Here is a 20,733-nt window from a genome sequence, read left to right as displayed (position 1 = left end):
AAATTCTTTTATTGATTTCAGAAATAGTTTGGACCTCTCAACTAATTTAAAAAACTCCTTTTTATGGTGGCAGGACCTAAGAACACCAAATCCTGCAGCATTTTTGCACAGGATCAGGTTTTATCAAGAGTGGAGAACATTTTATATTTGGGGCTTTTATTGAATGAACGTCTGATTTGGACCCCACTAATAAAGAAGAATGGGAGAACTGTGGAAAGCACCATCTCTGGGTTATATGATTTTGCCAGATGTATTGGGCATACGCCCCCTAAGCTTATGTTATGACATATAAAGCCAAATGCATACCAATGGCTACTTTTGACTGTGAGATTTGTGCGCATACATCTATAGATTACCTTCAGGTGATTGAAAAGATGTTCATGAGGAACGTTCTGGCCGTGGGACACTGCAGACCTGGAGAAATAATCCACAACAAAATGGGTATGGCTCTTATCTCAGATTTTATTCATCTTTGCCTACTCATATTGTGGTGTTCTGCTTGGTATAAGAATTATTTACAATTAAACCAATGTATTTTACAGGATTGCTTGTTATTAGACAAAGCAGTCCAGATTCCATGACTTCAATACATCAAGAAATCTTTTATTGAACTGGGCTGTCCTGGTCTTTTCTATGAGCCTCTGGGCATTATAAAAAAAACCTCTTGTTTGGGTTAAGCTGGCTTTCTCCCATAAGATGACAGCTGAACCAAAGAATTTTGCCCTACCATAGATCTATGTCTTGATTAAATCTGTTATGGGTTTGAAGCCTCATCTCCAAATGGATATGCCTAATATGCATCAGCGACTTCTTACATTTTTAAGGCTAAATATTTTTCATCAGCTTTTATTCCCCAAGGGGGTTTGATTTATACAACCCAACTTGCCTTTTTGCACATGTGTTAATGTCTCCATTTCTACCTCAATGCACATAGTACTTAAGTCTCCCCGGTTTTCTGTCCTTCGACATATATCTTTAAGGCCTCTTCAGTTAGCTGGACATTTCAAACAGGTTAAGCCTGCTTCTCTTTATTTTCACTTGTTGGATACACCCAAGATTTCCTACTTTGTTGCAAATTGTTTGATTGGGGTGTTACCTACAGGTCGATAATACTGCATTTGTTTTTTTAATTACTGGGAATGTATTGTAAACCTTGTGTTTTTAACACAGTTGGTTTGCCTTATACTTATTTGATGCATCCTGGCAATATATTTATGTTGTTCTATTATTTGCTGTTAGTTTTATGATGGACACTTTTATGATGTTTATGAAATATTGAGTACACGTTTTTATTGATTGACGGAGATGATACAGGATTCAGTGAGGCAGGAGTTGAATGAGAGGAAAAGAGATGACATTAAGGAAGAGGAATATTTTTCTATTTCAGAAGGTGAGAATAGAGTGATGAGAGGTCCTGTAGATAAATGTTCTAGGAAGAGAAAACATGTAGTAGGGCCACAGGATGAGAGTGGAGTCCAAAGCACCTCACAAAGCGACATATCTGAGTGGTACGTTAACCCTGCATTGGAAGAGGATGTTGATGAGTACATCCTGGATTTAGATTACAAGGATCCCTTAGATGTGGAATTTGATGAGAGCTCTTGGTGTACAGAGTCTAGCAAGAGGTTAATTATGGACCTACTGGGACAGAAGTTGTTTGATCCAAAGGAAATAAGGCATCCTTGTGGATCTGATTGGTGGACGCTTGCACATGTGGCTGATTATATTAAAAAATGGATCAGGAAACCTTTGGAAAGGGGAGAGCGCAATCTTATGAGAACTTAATGTGTTTTCCCTGTCATGGGAGAGAAGGAGAATTTATCTCCGAATTTGGACCCCGAACATAACTTTACTAATTGGCAGGAGATCCTCGCAAATAATTTGAGTGCTAATAAAGCAGTGTGAGGACAAATTATTGAATGTTTTAGGTCCTCTGGTGGGGATATCTGATATGGAGGAGGAAGCTTATGTTATGGGGTCATATTTGGATATTCAATTACTCAGAGGTTGGTATCTGCGAGCTATTTGCTTTTTTAGCCAATATCAGGGCTGGTTTGATTGCTGAGTGCCTGCTTTTTGGGATTAGTCCCAAGTTATGGGAATTGGCCAGGAAGGAGTCAAGTAAAGAAACAAAGTGGCTTATTTTTAGTGAAGTCATCGTAAAACCACAAGGGAAATAAGTGTGATCCTTCACATCCCTGGATAAGGCACATTATTCAGTGTGTAAAGTCTTCCAGAAGAAGTTAAATAGCAGGCCTGGGAGCAGAGGACACTTCTCAGCTGAGGTTTTTACAAGTTCCAGAATTTGGAAAGTGGGGCATATAGAGGCCAAGGATCATACAGTAGGGTTTTTTACCTACAACGAGGAAGAACATCCAGAGTATGATTAAATAGAGGTACATGACAGTCTACTACCTCAGGATCAGGTGAAGATGAACAATTTTTCTGGTTCTACCCTCGTAAAGGTGAGAGGAAGGTTGAGATTCCACATAGAAAAGTAGAGACAGATTACGAACGATCCAAGGGTGTTAGCCACGATTATGGGTTATCAAACAGAGCTCAGTTTAAACCCAGAGCAGTCACGAAAGCCATGGGAACTTTGCTTCAGCAAGCAATTACAGGGTGTGTTGAGTTGTGAGATAAATTCAATTTTGGAGAAGTGTGCAAATCAAACGAAGTGAGCAACGAGGACATAGGCTTTGTAAGTACACTATTGGTGGTAGAGAAAAAGGCACAAGGGATGGCGTCTGGTAATGTACCTAAGAGAATTGAATTTCTTTGTAACTTACAGACACTTTAAGATAGAGGGAATTCCTCTTCTCAGCGATGTGTTGTTGGAAAAGGATTAGTTGGTAAAGATGGATTGATAGATGCCTTTTTTACCATTCCAATTGCAGAATAGATTTAAAGTTGTTTACAATTCAGGTAGAAAAATCAGTTATTTCAATTTCAATTGCTCTCATTTCGATTGTCTTCAGCCCCTTGGTGCTTTATGAAGGTCATGATGGCTGTTGTATGCTATTTTATAGAGAGAGGAGTATGTTTGATCATTTATTTAGATGACATTTTGATCAGTGTCAGTTTGTTCTGGCAGCACAGATGTGTGTTGTAATGCAACTTTTGAAGTCCTTGGGGTTTGTAATAAATCAGGAGAGGTCACTTTTTGAGCCCACCCAGAGTCCAGAGTTTCGGGGTTTTGTTGTAGACACAATAAAGGGTCAGTTGTTGTTGCCAGAAAAGAAGATAAGGAAGAGGTGAGAATGGTCTTGAGAAGACATTTGGTCAAGTTGAGAGACATTGAGAGAGTGATAAATCTCTTATTACAGGGCCGTGCAGCCTCTAATGCATTAGAATTTTCAAAAGGTCTATGGGAAGGGGACATGATGATGTTATCAGGAGAGCCAAGGAAGGAGTTAGAATGGTGGTTAGAGATTCTGGAAACCTGGAATGGTCGAGCAGTTTTTGGAATGCATCCAGATTTTGTTTTGGAGATGGATGTGAGCAGTTTATAATGGGGAGCTTTCTGATCAGCTCAGAAAACAGGTGGTGTTTAGAGTTTGAATGAGCAGAAGGAACAAATCAGTTGTTTACAATTGAAGGATGGTATGATTGCTTTACAAAGTTTCTGGTCGCACTTCCAGGGTGCGTCAGTTTTGTTATAGATGGGCAATATCATGGCAGTGACTTACATAATCAAGTTAGGGTGCAGCAGATCCAAAAGATTGGCAGATTTAGTGAAAGAAATGGGAGAATTCTGTCTGGAGCACAAGCTTGATTTAAGGGCATAGTACCTACCAGGAAAGGAGAAATGGATTGTGGATTAGAATTCTTGGAATTTAGTGGATTTCACTGATTGGAAATTGAAGGAGAGTTATCTCATGAGGATTCAAATGTGTTTGGGACCATTGCGGTAGATCTTTGTGTATCCAGGTTGACTCATCAGTTGGAGACCAGATCCAGGAGCACTAGTAGTAGATGTGTATGCCCTGAATGGGTCAGAAAGGAAGGCTTAGGCTTTTCCTCCTTTTTATGATAAAGATAGTATTGCATCAGGTGAGGAAAAAGGTGTCAGTAGATTTTAGTGACTCCATTTTGGGCGACCCAGGCTTGGAAGTACCATATTAATAAAATGTTGCAAGGGGCTGCCCAGAGGAGCAGACAGAGTAGAATATCTCAACCTTCTAGAATTGTAAATATCAGGGGATCAGGATGATTCTCAGGCTTTTTAGGGGCAGCTTCAGAGTTGCTTGATGAGTCCTGGGCTCCTGTGACATGCAAACAATGTAAAAGCCCATGGAGTGCTTGGTTACATTGATGCGTGCCAAGGGATTTGGATTCCATGGAAGCAGATGAGATGAAGGTGGTAAATTTTTTAGTGGATTTGTTTCAGAGAGGATTTTCATACAGAACTGTGAATTATTATAGGTCTACAGCTGCTGCGGGACATTCCTTAGTGAATGGAGTTTTGATTGGCAGAAGTCCGCTGAATAGTAGCATTATGAAGGAAATTTGGTTAAAGAGACTGCCTTTGGCAAGGTATTATTCAGTATGAGATGTCAGTTTGATTTGTAGGTTGTTTCAAGAATGGCCGGAGAACAAATATCTTGATCTAAAAGCGTTAACTTGGAAGTTGACTACCTTATTATGTTTGATATTTTTTAGAAGTGTTTTGAATGTGAAGGTTTAGGAGGTAAATAGACAATTTCATCAACCTGAAGTAGTGCTATTTGAGGTTTAGAAAAGAACAAACACCATGTTGGAGTCTGTCTTCAATCTGAGTTTTGATGGAAATCCTAAGTTATGTTTTGTCCGCTGTCTAAGAGAGTACAAGTCAAGAGTTAATGAACATAGGAGTCATTGAATGAATCAGTTATTAATTTTCTATGTGAAACCACATTGTGTAGTGACAACAGCTACTATAGCAAAACAGGTGAAAGTAGTCATGAAAGAGGCTAGAGTGAATTTATCATAGTTGAAACTACATTCTGTTAGAGGCGCGATGGTTAGCAAAGCATTTATGTTTGGAGGAAGATTGAAAGTGGCTGATTGGAGTAATGCAGAGGTGTTCAGGACATTTTATTTCAGACAAGTGGATCATGTTTTAAACAAGACGTTACAAAGATTTGAGCATGCATAATGATTGCCTCCTGTCTTGTCTATAAATGTTGTGTCTCGGAGATTTCACTGCATAGAGAATCATGATTTAATTAAAGACAAGGAGGCTAGAATTATCCCTGCTACATAGCTCTGTGTCCTAAAGCCAATGAATTGACAGAGATGCACCAGTTATGCTTTGCTGCAAAACACATACCATGCTCATGCACCACAGCAGATTTGATTTGTAGACAAGCATTAATAAACTCCTACCTACACACATAAGCCCCGGAATCCACCCCATCCACTTGGTCTTCTGGATTAAAATCCTCAGAGAGTAAAACAGAAATTAGGAATTCAGGTTTAAAAAGAATGAACAGCTCCTAGGAGTCTTGGCTGGACTGCAACAACGCTCTGTATCTCGGTGCTCCGGAATACACACTACGAAAACTGCAGATAGTGCACAACTGCAGCGCTCGAACTCTGCTCCAGCTGCTTCGTAGACAATCAGCTAAATCGGGGCTGAACAAGTTGCACTGGCTACCTGTACGAGAGAGAATAGTCTTCAAGGCGATGTGCATTTCCAATCAGGCTTTTTGGGGCACAGGTCCAGCAATTGGTCACCAATTTATAACTCAGTACCATCCCACCAGAAATCTTAGATCAAGTCAGTCTTTTTTGGCCTTAGTGCCAAGAATAAAAAGAGCAAGAGCTGGTGGTAGGATGTTCTCCCTTAATGCTGCCAAGCAATGGAACTCCCTTCCCCTCAAACTCAGGTCCAATCCCAATCTCCTCTCATTTCGGAAACAGCTGAAAATTCTTCTGTTTAATGCCCATCATTAATCCTCCTAGCTAATCCTCTTTTGTATAGCAACCATACCTTTTTATTAGCGCTTGGACGCCCTTGGGCAGCAACCGTGCTTTATAAATACTTATTTCATTTCATTTCATTTCATTTCAATCAAATTAACACATGAGGAAGGCTGTACTGGTCCTTTATTCCATCAGGTGTTTCCCCAGGGGCTTGAGCAACTAGAGGCTGTGTTTTGATGATAATTGTAACAGGCTTGGGGAGAGAGGAAGAGGGAGAGAGAGAGAGCGAAAGAGAAACAAAAAGAGAAATATCACAGTGACAGAAAATAGAGTGGAGAGATAGCGGGAGAAGGTGAGAGAGAGAGAATGGAAGAAAGATAAGAGTGAGAGAGGAGGAAAAGATCTGCTTTGACCATTTTTGCCATGGCTGCTTTTGATTCTCAGTGTTGAACTGATGAGATTAAGTGGCGCCAGAGTCAAGTTTTTAAGGTCCAAAGGGGCTGCGGAGTATAGGAAGATTATTGGTCTGTGTTGGAAGGAACCTCCTGGCTGAGGATGATCCCACAACCTGAATGATACTGGGTTTTAGAGGATGTCCATGCACAATCTTGCTGTTATGGGAGTCGCACGCTCCACGGAAACCACAGCATGTGTTTCTTATTCATCTATGGAAAGCTATTTCAACTTTTCATCCATTTAATGACAGAACTTGAATTGCACAAGGCACAATTATGTTTAGGTTTGTGTTCGGTTTTGGTACTTTTTTTGGCTTAGTTTCACTGATTTAGTTTAAGAGTTAACAAATCTTTGCTGTAAGCAGTAATTTCACTGTAAACAAAAAAATGTGTATAATTGCATTTAATACATTGCTATGTTGAAAAACAACAGCTGCAAAGTGTGTAGGGATTAATCATAATGACTTTCTTAACTGTACTGGTGAAACAATTAATTGGAACAATTAAATGTTTCAATAAAAGTTAAAGTGAGGACTAGCGATGGATATGCTAAATGTATTAATCAGTTTGACAAATGCTATTACATTCTACATGCAGTCTAATCACTGTTTAAACATATGCATAAAGAAGTCATTATTTAATGGGAGAAATGCTCTGAATATCTAGAAATGCTAAATACTGCTTAATGAGGCACACATATCTGCGAACCAGTTTTCCATGCATCTATATATATATGTAGATTCATTGTATATGTAGCTCATTATTATGAACATTGTTGCTGCACATTTCAAGATATGTCAGGATTCTAAAGCTGAATTTATACACACACCTTACATCGCATGGCTACATAGCATGACAATGATATTACATCCACTAAATCAACATAATCACTATATCACATGGTAAGTATAGGTAACTAGTTGTGGAGGTAAGAACAGTAATAATATACTTATATTATAATGTGATGGTAGGTGACATAATTCTATTAAAGGCCAATACTATAGAATCACACAACTGCTCATTTGTATAGTCTTGAGAAAAAAAGCGCTAAGAAGACAAAAAACTACGAAAACACAAATAGCCAATTTAAAGTTCAGTTTGTGGTTAACGGGGACCTACGTGTGATTTCAGATTTACCTTGGTAAAGAGTGGGTCAGGTAAGCTGTGGTAAATAAATAAATAATACCTCTATTTTTGAATAAATAAATGAATAACAGATAGCTCAATAAATAAGAGTCAAGATTCGAGGTAGTAGGAGTTTGCAGGTTTATTACAGCATAAAGGACAGGAACAGGACAACCTGCACAGGAATAGGATGGCAGCGCTGCCGGGGGCAGAATCGGGACAAGGAGCAGGATAACTTTTTAATAACAGTACATGAGCATATATACATAACGCAAACACATAGCATTACATTGCAATAGGCGTAGCAGTGGGTGGAGCAATAGGCGTGACGCGTAGCAGTCGCGAAAGATAAGGGTGAAAGTAGGTGTAACAGAGGCGTATACATAGACATGTGATGCAAACGTAACAGAATATGTCATGAATGGGGCGGAAACATGGAGGGGGCTACCTAAGGAGCCGGGACCTCTGACCTAATGGTGCGCGCAAACTGGCGATGACGTGTTACTAGGAGAAGCTGGGGGCTTCGAACTCTGTGCTAGGAGCAGAGACTGAAGTCTGGAGAGTCAGGGCGACATGTACCTAAGCAGTATCTAGTATCTGATGTTTAGAGAACATGTTGATATGAACTAAGAGTCAGGAGGGGAGAGGCTAACGGACTCTAAGACTGGAGCATGCATTATTCTACATGTAGTGCGTGATGAAGAATATTAAATGACCATTAAAATGCAGTATTTCTCTAACGTGGAGACGTAAAGGCTAGACAATGACGGAAACTATTGATGCAGTTCAGTAGCTTTAGGAATGCAGAGAAGGAGGACTGAACTGATAACTGGAATCATAACATACTCTTGGCAGACTCAGAGGCAGAGCCAGGCTGAGCCGGGCGCTGCGAGGCAGGAAGTAAGTGAAGGGTCGAGGATACAGGTGGGGGCTGTATCGCTCCTCAGCGAGGCGTCAGGAGACAGGAGACAGGAGCTGAATCTGGTGTCCAGGCCCTTCTGAGGCCTAGAAACGGGGACTTTACAATGGAATAACGTGCACACTGAGAAACGTGGCAACGTAACTTCACATGGGCCTGATATTCGTAGTATTCACGAGAACTGGAAACTGGCATACTAGAGGTGGACACAACTGTAATTGCGTCTTTAATCGAACATAGGGAATACATATGCATATTAATCATGCACAGATAACATATGATGGATGACGCGTAGGGACACAGAACATGGCAAAATTTACTTTTCCACATTCCCTCCTTGTCACTACGTTTCCATCAGGAAACATCAATATTCATGATACCATCTATCATTTCATACAGTATCATTTGCTCGTCTCGAATTTTCTGGGAACGTGTTTTAGAACGGGGCTTGGGACTAGGAATACAAGAGGTAGCACAAATGCCGCAAATCGCAGGGCCACATTGTATACAGAGGCAGCAGCTGAATATGATCGCTACTGCAATACCTAGAAAGGACAAGACTTTCCATCCCCAAGCGGAAATTATATTCCAGAACCAACCGGACCATGTCCAGGTGCCTGGATCTTGGTGTAACAGATGGGCAATTTTATGGAGTCTGGTTATAGCTGAATAAACAGACGGCGCGTTATTTGGAATGAAAATGCAGCAACTAGAGCCGATGACTCTACAGGCCCCGCCCCTATCGGCCAATATGACGTCAAGGACGAGACGATTCTGTAAAACGACAAATCTCATAGCAGATTGCTCTTCAGTTAAGTTACCTAGAGCAGAGGCAGTCTCATTGACTACTACTTCAAGGGTTCTGGTTAACCTACGGATTAGCTTACTATTCTGGATAGGTCCTATAAAGAAGAAGAAACCTCTATTGAAATCTGTATACTGTTCTAGAGCAGTTTCAGTATAATCGACAATGGGGGACTCCCTTCTATGTCTAAGGTGTACTAGATGTGTGTTTCTATGATAATCAGATGGGGCTAGGAAAACTGGTGGCAGTAAGAAGGCAATGTAACAGGTTCCCTCCCAATCGAGGGGCAGACGAACATATGCGGTCTGACCACAAATAAAATAAGAATGGCGTGAAGCTTTGAAAATAGATTTCCCACTGTCACTATATTTGACAATAGTAGTACAATCACTATGTCCTACATGTACGGAACCATTATTTCCAACACATAATTCGCCTTTGACTGGTAGTACTGAAATAACAGGTAAGTCTGGAGTGGAATCAGACTGAACATTCAGGACCATGAAATTTGAAGAATAATTACCTAAGTTGTAAACTTCGTTTTCTAGATCTAACCCTGTTCTGTGGGGAAGACCTTGCTTGTCTGGGAAACATGTACTGTTAAGAAAAGACATATCTGTTGAGGATGACGTTAACGTGGACCATGCTCCACACGAACCATTATGTGAAAATGGATAAGGAAAAAGTGGCAGAACTCCCTTCGGTGTCTGGAAAGGGGGGAGTCGACCACACACCCAACAATTTGTGGCATTGCTGGTCTGGTGTGAATAATGTAACATGCGGATGAAAGAATTATTACGCATAGCGAGGCGGTAAGAGAGTTCATGAGGAGGCAGATCACTAAACGTGTGCTCTACTGTAGCATTAGAAGACTCATTTATATGAGAAACTGGAAAATACAGGTAAAATGCATAACTGGTGCAGGAAATCATAATACTGAGAAATAATATGAAACATAGAAAAACTATACATCGGATTGAGTTTTGACTAACTCTCTCACTATGGGGGTCTATTTTATACATGTCAGAAACAGTCTAACCGTTTCACCTAGGGGAGGACTTAGACAATCAAACTGGCTGACTTATTTTACTAGACCTTAACTTGAGTTTATACTCCTGTTGCGGAGTTTCCTCTAACAGGGAGGGTGCAGTAACATTGTCTTTTGCGGGACAGTCCTTAAGAATAGTACTTTGGAAGTCCTTAGAATCCTGGGAAATGTTCTTTGAGACTGGCTTCAATCCATAAAATTTCTTTATATGCGAAAGATGCACCCAGCCTTTGCGTCCCTCCAACTTCACGGCTGTACGGGTGGCCAGGAGGACCTGTCGGGGCTCCTTCCAGCGAGGCTCCAGCGGACTTGAGCGGTCGAAATTACGCACTAGGACCATGGATCCTGGAACGATTTCATGCGGTGCCACCTCGGTATTGTCTGGAAATGCGGCAGCAACCTGTGAACGACAAGAGTTGAGGGCAGACATCAAGGAAGCTAGGTAATCTGTCAGCATATTACTTGAAACATCGGTAATACTTCGGGGTCTAGGAGTACCCCACATATTTGGGGGGCGGCCGAATACGACCTCGTACGGGGACAGACCTGATCTGGAATGTGCGACCATGCGCATGTAGAACAGAGCAACTGGCAGAGCTACTAGCCAGTCTACACCTTTCTCTTGACAGACTTTTGCAATACGGATTTTCAAAGTCTGATTATGTCTCTCTACGAGACCGGCTGCTTCAGGATGGCGTACACAATGGAACTTCCACTGGTATCCTAACAATAGGGAAACGTGCTTCATGAGTTCAGATGAGAATGGCTGGCCGTTGTCAGAATATACGACTCTAGGGAGTCCGTAACGGGGGAAGAACTCACGAACCAACTGCTTGGCAGTGGTCGTGGCTGTGTAATCTGGGACTGGATATGCCTCCGTCCACCTGGACAGAGCGCATACAACTACAAGGACATACTTGAAACCTCGACATCGCTCCATCTGAATATAATCCATCTGGAGGACTTCAAAAGGGTGGTCAGGGGGCTGGAATCCACCTTGTTCCACCGGGACACTTTTACCTGGATTAAACTGGCAACATATCATACAGGTACGGACTTTCTGCTTGGCTGCAGCTCGTAAATGCTTGTTGAACCAAATATTCTGGATACTGTCTAACATAGCTTTTTCTCCTAAATGTGCTGGACTATGTGCGGTATTAACAATGACTTGAACCATAGAGTCGGGGAGAAACCATGTGGCTCTACCCTTTGTTACCCATCCCTGACCTGTCTGGACCCCTCCTTGTTCAGACCATTTCTTGATTTCATCGGGAGTAGCATGTAACTGGATATCTATGACATCTTGAGTAGGGTCTTTAACTGTCATACATGTAGTCGGATCTGGAATGTGTGTCGGTGTCTTATTTACTGGAATGTCTGGTGTCTGAGCTGTAAGCTTGGCTGTGCGATCTGCTAGATCATTACCCTGGGAAATAATGTCAGTAACTTTCGTATGTGCTTTGCATTTCATGATAGCAATGGATGTCGGTAAATGTATTGCATCTAACAGAGCCTGAATGAGGAGACCATGCTGAATCTTGGTTCCATGAGAAGTCATGAAACCTCTCTCCTGCCAGAGCACTCCGAAGTCGTGTACAACTCCAAATGCGTAACGTGAATCCGTGTAAACATTAACTTTCAGGTTCTTGGCGTGTATGCAGGCTTGTGTCAGAGCAACTAGCTCTGCTGCTTGGACAGACAGGGTGTCAATACGGTGGGTTTCAATAACTTCAGTGTCAGTAGTCACTGCATACGCGGCCACTAGTTCTCCTGTATTAGTTCTCATGCATGAACCATCCACATAAAGTGTCAGGTCGGGATCTGGTAATGGAATATCTATCAGATCTTGTCTTGGCTTGGTCATGATATTAACTATTTCCACACAGTCGTGTGTGGCAGAATTCGAAATAACTGATGGTAATAGTGTAGCAGGATTTAAAACGTTGCAGCGTCTGATTTCTATGTGTGGCTGGAACAGTGTCAATTCATAACCTGTTAAACGTGCAATTGTCAAGTGCTGAGTTTGTGTTCGGTTTAAAAGAACTTCCACGGAGTGTGGAACTTGTACTGTCAGGGAATGTCCTAAGACTATGGAATCACTTTGTCTGATAGCTAGTGCTGTGGCTGCAACTGACTTGAGGCACGCAGGCAGAGCCTGGGCTACAGGATCTAATGTGCTCGAAAAATAAGCACAGGGCTTGTATTGTCCTGCTTGATCTTGTGTGAGGACAGATAATGCTGTACCTTCACGTTCTGTGACGAAAAGTGTAAAAGACTTACTGTAGTTCGGTGTTGCTAGAACCGGGGCTTGACATAGGGCTTTCTTTAACTCATTGAAACTGAGTGTATGTTCAGATGTCCAAGGGAGGACAGTCGATACGGCTACCTCCTGTGTCGTTAACTGTATCAGTGGCTTGGCTAGAAATGCATACTGAGGAATCCATTGTCTGCAATAAGAAGTAAGGCCGATAAAAGCACGTACCTCCTTCTGGGTCTTGGGCTGGGGAAGACTCGCTATTAACTGGATACGGTCTGGTGTCAACTGCCTACCCCTCTTGGACAGTAAGTGTCCTAAGTAGACCACTTGCTGGACACAGAATTGAAGCTTCGAAGGGGACACCTTGTGTCCCATCTCGGCAAGGAAATACAAGACTGTAAGTGATGCTCGCTCGCAAGCACATTCAGAACGGGCTGTGATCAGTAGATCATCGACATACTGGAGCAGGGCAGTGTCAGTTGGCATGTGAATGTTGTCTAGTTGTCTCTTGAGTGCTTGACTGTAAATACTAGGACTTTCTGTGAAACCTTGAGGAGCGCGTGTGAACATATAGCTCCTTCCATTTAAACAAAATTCGAAAAGGAACTGGCTGTCTGGATGAATGGGGACACTAAAAAACGCGTTCTTGAGGTCTATGACTGTAAAAAATGAGGCTTCGGAATCAATGGCTGTCAATAGGGAAGAGATATCTGGGACAACTGGATACTGGGGAATAATACATTTATTAAGTTCTCGGAGATCAATCACTAAACGATATACTGGAGGTGCATCTGGATCAGTACGTTTCATGACTGGAATGACCGGAGAATTACATACATTGGAGTCAGTTTCTACAACTACTCCTTGAGCCATGAGCTCGTCAATAATTTTGGATAAGGCTGCTACCGCCTCAGGTGGCAATCTGTACTGTCTGATTCGTGGCAGGACTACACCTGGCTTGAGAGTCACACGATGGGGTGTGATTTGCATAAAGCCAACATCAGTTGGACCTTGCGCCCATAGATGCTGCGGAACATTGGACAATCTTGGATCAAAATCTCGTAATACATAGTGACCCTTGAAGTCACGTAGGAACAATCGTATTCCCTCTGGGGAACAGCATATAACTGCACCTAACTCTTTCAGTGTCTTAATGCCTAATAGATTCTCTGGACATGACTTAGTAAGTAACAGATCAGTAGTGCGGGACAATGGACCTACTTCTAGAGTAACTGGCTTTGAAATTTCATTTACGATAGGTTTTCCTGAAAATCCAAGGGAAACATTTCTTGAGCCTGAGAGCGGAGCCCCTGGAACTTCGGCGTGACTTATAGTGGTCCTACTTGCCCCTGTATCAATCAGAAACCTTCTATCTTTCCCTAATACTTGACTATGAACATAGGGACCTTCTTGATCTACAGGTATCTCGATGAGAGGCAAGCCTACCTCCCTCTCTAGGCTGTTTCATGAATATGGCTGATACTCTGGATACTCAGACTGTGCATACTGGTACATCTGCTGTGTAACATGCTGTGTTGCAGCGATAGGCTGCGGAGCTGTAACTGTCTGTGGTGCATTCTGTGACTGCGGAGTCTGTGAAACTTGTTCTTGTCTAGGCGGACGTGGTCTTTCTTTAGTCTTACCGGTAGCTATGTTGTGTTTCAGAACTGCACACTCGTTTATAAAATGACCTGGCTGTTTACAATAATTGCAGTTCCCTTTAACGGGAGCTGCAGGATGACTGGCTTGATTCGGACCCCTCTTCTGACTGTCTTGAGGAACAGATTGTGCAACTAGTACTTTCATTTTCGTGTCTTTCATACGTTTTCTCTCGTGATCTTGTTCTTCTCTGATTCTATTCTGGTGATATTGGAGCATCTGTAACATCTGGGACGGGGTATTAGCTTGCCAGGTACTTTCGACTTTCAAAACTCGATTTTTAATTTGTGGACTTGAATTCTCGACTAGTTTAGTAACAAAAAGATGAGGGTATGACTCGCTACTTGTCTTGAGGCCACTGTTTATGGTAAAACATTTCTCAAATCTGGAATAATAATCACTAATATCTTCGTCTTGTTTCTGTTTACAGGCTGAGATTGCATCCCAGTCTTCCTTTCTAGTTGTCAATAATCTGGGTAAAACTTGTATTAACAATTCTGGTAATTCTTTACATTTATCTCCAAGACCGGTACCTGGTACTCGTGCCTTGTCTTCGGCTTCTAGAACTGTCCAATCGATCTTTTTCTCTCCCACCTCCCATTCTTTTTCCTTGAGTTTCTCATATACCCCTGCGGGCAACAAGACTTTCAACATTTTAATGATATCTGGATACGTGTATTCTCCCATACGGAGCATGTCTTTTAATTCTCGGTGGAACCCTGCTGGATCTTTATCATGACAGGGAATTAACTTTTTCATCTCTAAGAGTTCCATCTTTGTGATCGGGGTGTAAACAAACACTCGTTGCATTTCACCACCGTCTGTCTTAACTGGATGTACTTCTCTTAACGGATTCTGTCTGTCTATGTAAAAGGGTTTACTTTCTGGGGGTGAGACATGAACAAAATGCGGGTTCAAAAACGTTCTATATTTGTGGCGCTGTTCTAGGATGACACTAATTAAATCGGTACCTAAACCTTTCCATTTATACTGGAGTAACTCATTCAGGACATCGTGTAACGGACCTGGATCAGAATGTTGACCCTCATACAATGTAATGAGGTGCTGGATCATATACATACCCGTCAGTCGTTGCTCGGCTGGGGGCAATTTCAGAAACATTTGTGCCACTATTTCGTCTGGAAAAGTGGTAGAATCAGTAATCCATCGGACTGCTGATCGGACTAGTTCTTGTTCATGCATAGTACTTAACTCACTATAACCGATTCGTGATTTCAGAATGTGATCGGTAGCTTGAAATACTTGTTCTAGAGAACCTTGTTCTGGTGCTGGATGGTGAAAAATTGACTTGTGTTCTAGGCGCAAATGGCGATCTGGAAATCTAGATTTTCCTACATACGCTATTCTGTCGGGATTCTCGTCCTCTACCTCTTCAGTATCAGAGTTACTTTCTTTCTCGCTTACTTGTGCTGCTTTACGTTGTTCGTGTATCCTTATTATTTCTTTACGAATCTTCTTATACATACTCTCTATACTACTGATGGTTCTGTGCTTACCCTCGGCTATATTATCACTCCACTTTGTCAGGGTTCTCATTTCGGCTTGATCTTTGGTCGGATAATCTTGTTCTCGTATTAGACAATTAATCAGAAACTTTAATAGCATGAGCTGGACTTCAGCTTTTCTTTGGCACATGACATCACTAATACTTTCTGGATCATTCCCGGTACGGATGAAACGATATACTCTGTCTAGATCTTCTTTCATATCTGGTAGGGTGACTAGATACTCGGTCACCTTTCTTACGCGTAATGAATATAAAACCATACTATCCTCGCCTGGGACTGGATCATAGCCACATTCATTAAGGGCTTTTCTTATTTCTGCAACAGACTGATGTCTGGGCGTACGCTGTGATGCTTGTGCATGTAATTCGGCTAACGTTAAACGCTTGTGTGGCGGCGGGGTTTGAGGAGTACCTCCCCCTGCGGCCCCTAAACTAGAGTCGTCTACTGATGCTCTTCGTCCTGGCAGAGTGGGAAATGGAAATGTAGGCTGGACTTGTATAGCGGGCTGGACCGGGGGTACCGTAACAGGTACTCCGGTGTCTGGAGGAGCGGGAAGTGCCTGATTTACAGGGACTGGCGGAACAGGATTTGCATATTCTGGGACTGTGTCGTCCAAATAGGACGAAATGAAAATATCAGCTGCGGTCGGTTTGTGACGTAGCTTGGTCGGAACTAATGGTGGCGGGAAATTGCTGGATGCCTCCGGGGTCGCTTGTGGCAAGTCCTCGGCAAGAAGAGGATACATACCCTTAATAAGAGCATGCCTCTGTCTGTCTGACTGTTCGGTTTTGACTCGTTCACCTATCTCGATTAATTCCCTTTCTTGGGCTCGTTCTAAGGATTCTCTACTTAATTCTGACTTTCTGATTTCTTTTTCGGTTCTTTTATGAGATTCTTTGCGCCATAACTCAATGGCATCTTTCTGTGACTGTCTGGCTTTCTTTTTCCATAATGCTTCTTCTACTCGCATGATGCACTCGGCATCCCATGTGCCTGATACAGGCCATCTATACTTTTCCTCTAACTGTTTGGTATACTCGACCCATAAATCTAGATATAATATGGCGCTTATGCCATGCTTCTGATACATAAAATGACCTGGACTGTCCCTAGGCGGGACAGGAACTGCTGCTTCTAGCAGACCTTTTCTGGTTTTTAACTGACGCAGTTTTGAAAAGAGCGGCATGACTGATCTATAACCTGGACACAACACAATACACAATAAAACACGATAATTACTTCGCACTCATACCACGACATTAAAATACATGAATAACATTCATAATAACAGTTCGAACAGAATACTACCTGGAATACGGGAAACAGAATACATGAATTTTCTCGAGAACAGAACTGACTAGAGCAGAAACCAGATGCACTGCTGAAACAGTACGAAACTTACCGGTCTCATACAGAGACACGTCAGGACCCGCATCCACCGAAATGGACACTTCGTTTGTGGGTCTGTGTACCACCAACCCACGGACCAGAGTCAATTAGATTGACCCTGTCTAGATACTACCCCAGCAACGGTACTCACCGGGCAGCAAGAACGGAAGGCCTCGGACTGGGCTGGACTGCTTCGACGCCAGACAGACGAACTTCGGACTTCTGTTACGGGTGGGCCTCCGGATACCTCGGACCTTGGATTCTCGGCTTGGGCTCTGGTCGGGACTCGCCGCGTTCCTCCACCGCCTCGTCTGGATGCTGGACCGCCACCTCCGTCTCCTCCGTGGGCCTGAGGGATACTTGAAGCAGAAATATCTGCACGTGCACGGTATGGTTCCGTCACGGCTGCAGAGGGTCAGGGGGCCGGCGTGGCTTCACCGGCGCGTGGGGAAAGGGCAAGTCCCTATTCGGGCGCCATTATGTGGTAAATAAATAAATAATACCTCTATTTTTGAATAAATAAATGAATAACAGATAGCTCAATAAATAAGAGTCAAGATTCGAGGTAGTAGGAGTTTGCAGGTTTATTACAGCATAAAGGACAGGAACAGGACAACCTGCACAGGAATAGGATGGCAGCGCTGCCGGGGGCAGAATCGGGACAAGGAGCAGGATAACTTTTTAATAACAGTACATGAGCATATATACATAACGCAAACACATAGCATTACATTGCAATAGGCGTAGCAGTGGGTGGAGCAATAGGCGTGACGCGTAGCAGTCGCGAAAGATAAGGGTGAAAGTAGGTGTAACAGAGGCGTATACATAGACATGTGATGCAAACGTAACAGAATATGTCATGAATGGGGCGGAAACATGGAGGGGGCTACCTAAGGAGCCGGGACCTCTGACCTAATGGTGCGCGCAAACTGGCGATGACGTGTTACTAGGAGAAGCTGGGGGCTTCGAACTCTGTGCTAGGAGCAGAGACTGAAGTCTGGAGAGTCAGGGCGACATGTACCTAAGCAGTATCTAGTATCTGATGTTTAGAGAACATGTTGATATGAACTAAGAGTCAGGAGGGGAGAGGCTAACGGACTCTAAGACTGGAGCATGCATTATTCTACATGTAGTGCGTGATGAAGAATATTAAATGACCATTAAAATGCAGTATTTCTCTAACGTGGAGACGTAAAGGCTAGACAATGACGGAAACTATTGATGCAGTTCAGTAGCTTTAGGAATGCAGAGAAGGAGGACTGAACTGATAACTGGAATCATAACATACTCTTGGCAGACTCAGAGGCAGAGCCAGGCTGAGCCGGGCACTGCGAGGCAGGAAGTAAGTGAAGGGTCGAGGATACAGGTGGGGGCTGTATCGCTCCTCAGCGAGGCGTCAGGAGACAGGAGACAGGAGCTGAATCTGGTGTCCAGGCCCTTCTGAGGCCTAGAAACGGGGACTTTACAATGGAATAACGTGCACACTGAGAAACGTGGCAACGTAACTTCACATGGGCCTGATATTCGTAGTATTCACGAGAACTGGAAACTGGCATACTAGAGGTGGACACAACTGTAATTGCGTCTTTAATCGAACATAGGGAATACATATGCATATTAATCATGCACAGATAACATATGATGGATGACGCGTAGGGACACAGAACATGGCAAAATTTACTTTTCCACAAAGCTAAGCAAGTAGCAGTGGTTATAGTTTTTACCTTACTTCTTAAGACATTTTTACAGGCTACCAGAAACAGTCTAAGTGCCAAAAAGTGGCAGATGTTCCCTCTGACCTATTTAGATTCCATTTTCAAACTAACAGAGCACAAGGGACATCCACTGCTATTTGACGGGTGACTGCCAATCACCAATTAAAACCATTAGTTTTTCTGTCTCTCCAGCGGGTCAAGGTAAGAAGATCAATCCACCAAATAGGCTTACATGGTCAATACACTGCCATGAAGCTCCTCCTGCAGCTACTGGCTTTTGCACCTTGACTGGCACAAATTTGGAGTATGTAGCCACTTTGACCTTATTCCATATACCCCATCTCTCCTTCACCCACCCCCCAATCATCCTATCCTCCTCCCTTGAAGTTCCTTCTGCCATCAGTCACCTGTGTACCCTTCCCCCCTCCGAGGGGTGGATCTGTCCATCTGTGACTCACCACCCCTCCAAAGTACTGCCTCGCATGCAGCCTGTCCTAAACTGCCAACTCTGTAGCAGTCCTTACCCTGCTCCTATGACCTGTAGGGTGGGTGGGGGGTCAAACTTTGTTCCCCTAGAGAACAGCCCCTCCCAGTGCTGTTCAGTGTCAGGAAGATGCCAGATCCTCCTCTCCTGACACCTATATAGCCTACCTAGAACCCTCCCCTTCCCCTAACTAGCCCTATCTCTGCCTTGTCCTTCCAGTCCCTGCACGAAGCACCACGTGGGAAGACTGGGCTGTGAACCTCACTTACCCCTGGGACTAACATTGGCAGTGTTGTTAAACACATACAGCCTGATTCATCAAGCCGAATTGTGCTCGCAAAGGGCCAGATTCTGAGAATCTGGCCCTTTGCGAGCGCAATTTTTGCATTTGGGATTCATCATCCCAAATGCAAAAATCGGTAATTGCTAATTCGCTAAATTGCGAGGAATTACATTTAAGGAATCTCTATTTGAGATTCCTTAAATGCAATTCATCAACCATTTTTAAATTGCTAATCGCAATTTCGGGCCGCTATTTACCGAGAGGTCAGACCTCTCGGTAAATAGCAAAAACTTAGAAAAATGCTTTTAAAAGCATTTTTCTAAGTTGCATGTTGCACACACACATGTCCTTTGGACATGTGTGTGCGCAACACCTGTTTCAATTTGCATTTAAGGGGTGCTACAGGGTGTCCTTTGGACACCCCTGGCACCCTTTAAATCGCTATCTTATTTCCGATTAGCTAATTGCTAATCGCAAATAAGGAATAATCCCCATTCATTCCTATGGGCCTTTTGGCCCATAGGAATGAATGGGGAGTTATTCCTTATTTGCGATTAGCAATTTGCTACTCGCAAATAAGGAATGTGTAGGAATCGCTATTTATTTAGCAATTCCTACATGAATACCGTTTTGCGAGTCCTTAATAGCGATTCACTATGAATCGCTATTAGGGGCTCGCAAAACGGCCCGTTGATGAATAAGGCTGTAAGGGCCTTATTTATGAAGGCCTTGCGCCGCCGGTGCGCCACTTTTAAAATGGGAAAAAGTGACGCACCGGCACTCAACGCCTTCATAAATAAGGCCCTAAAAATAAAAACGTTTCATTATTGTGTATTAGCAATGGAACACTCCATGCCCTAATGCAGATCCTTTATTTCCAAATATGCCAACATCTGAAATTATTGCATTTGTCAACAGGTCTGTTTTCATGTCCATTGGGCACTTCAGAATCGTCGGTACGCAATCTAAACATAGGCTTCTGTGAGTGATGTCTGCAATTATGCGCTAATGTAAAAAAACTAGTTCAGACACCATTTCATCTAAATAATAATACCGAAGATGTTGATTAACTTGTAGGATAGAATCATAAACTAATATTTATGTGTGTTTTGAATTATGGTTTTTGTATGGAAGGCATACTTTCTCGCGGATGCATCA

The sequence above is a fragment of the Lissotriton helveticus genome, chromosome 9 (assembly GCF_964261635.1).
Source record: "Lissotriton helveticus chromosome 9, aLisHel1.1, whole genome shotgun sequence".
Classification (NCBI taxonomy): Eukaryota; Metazoa; Chordata; class Amphibia; order Caudata; family Salamandridae; genus Lissotriton; species Lissotriton helveticus.
This window is presented reverse-complemented; position numbering follows the sequence as displayed.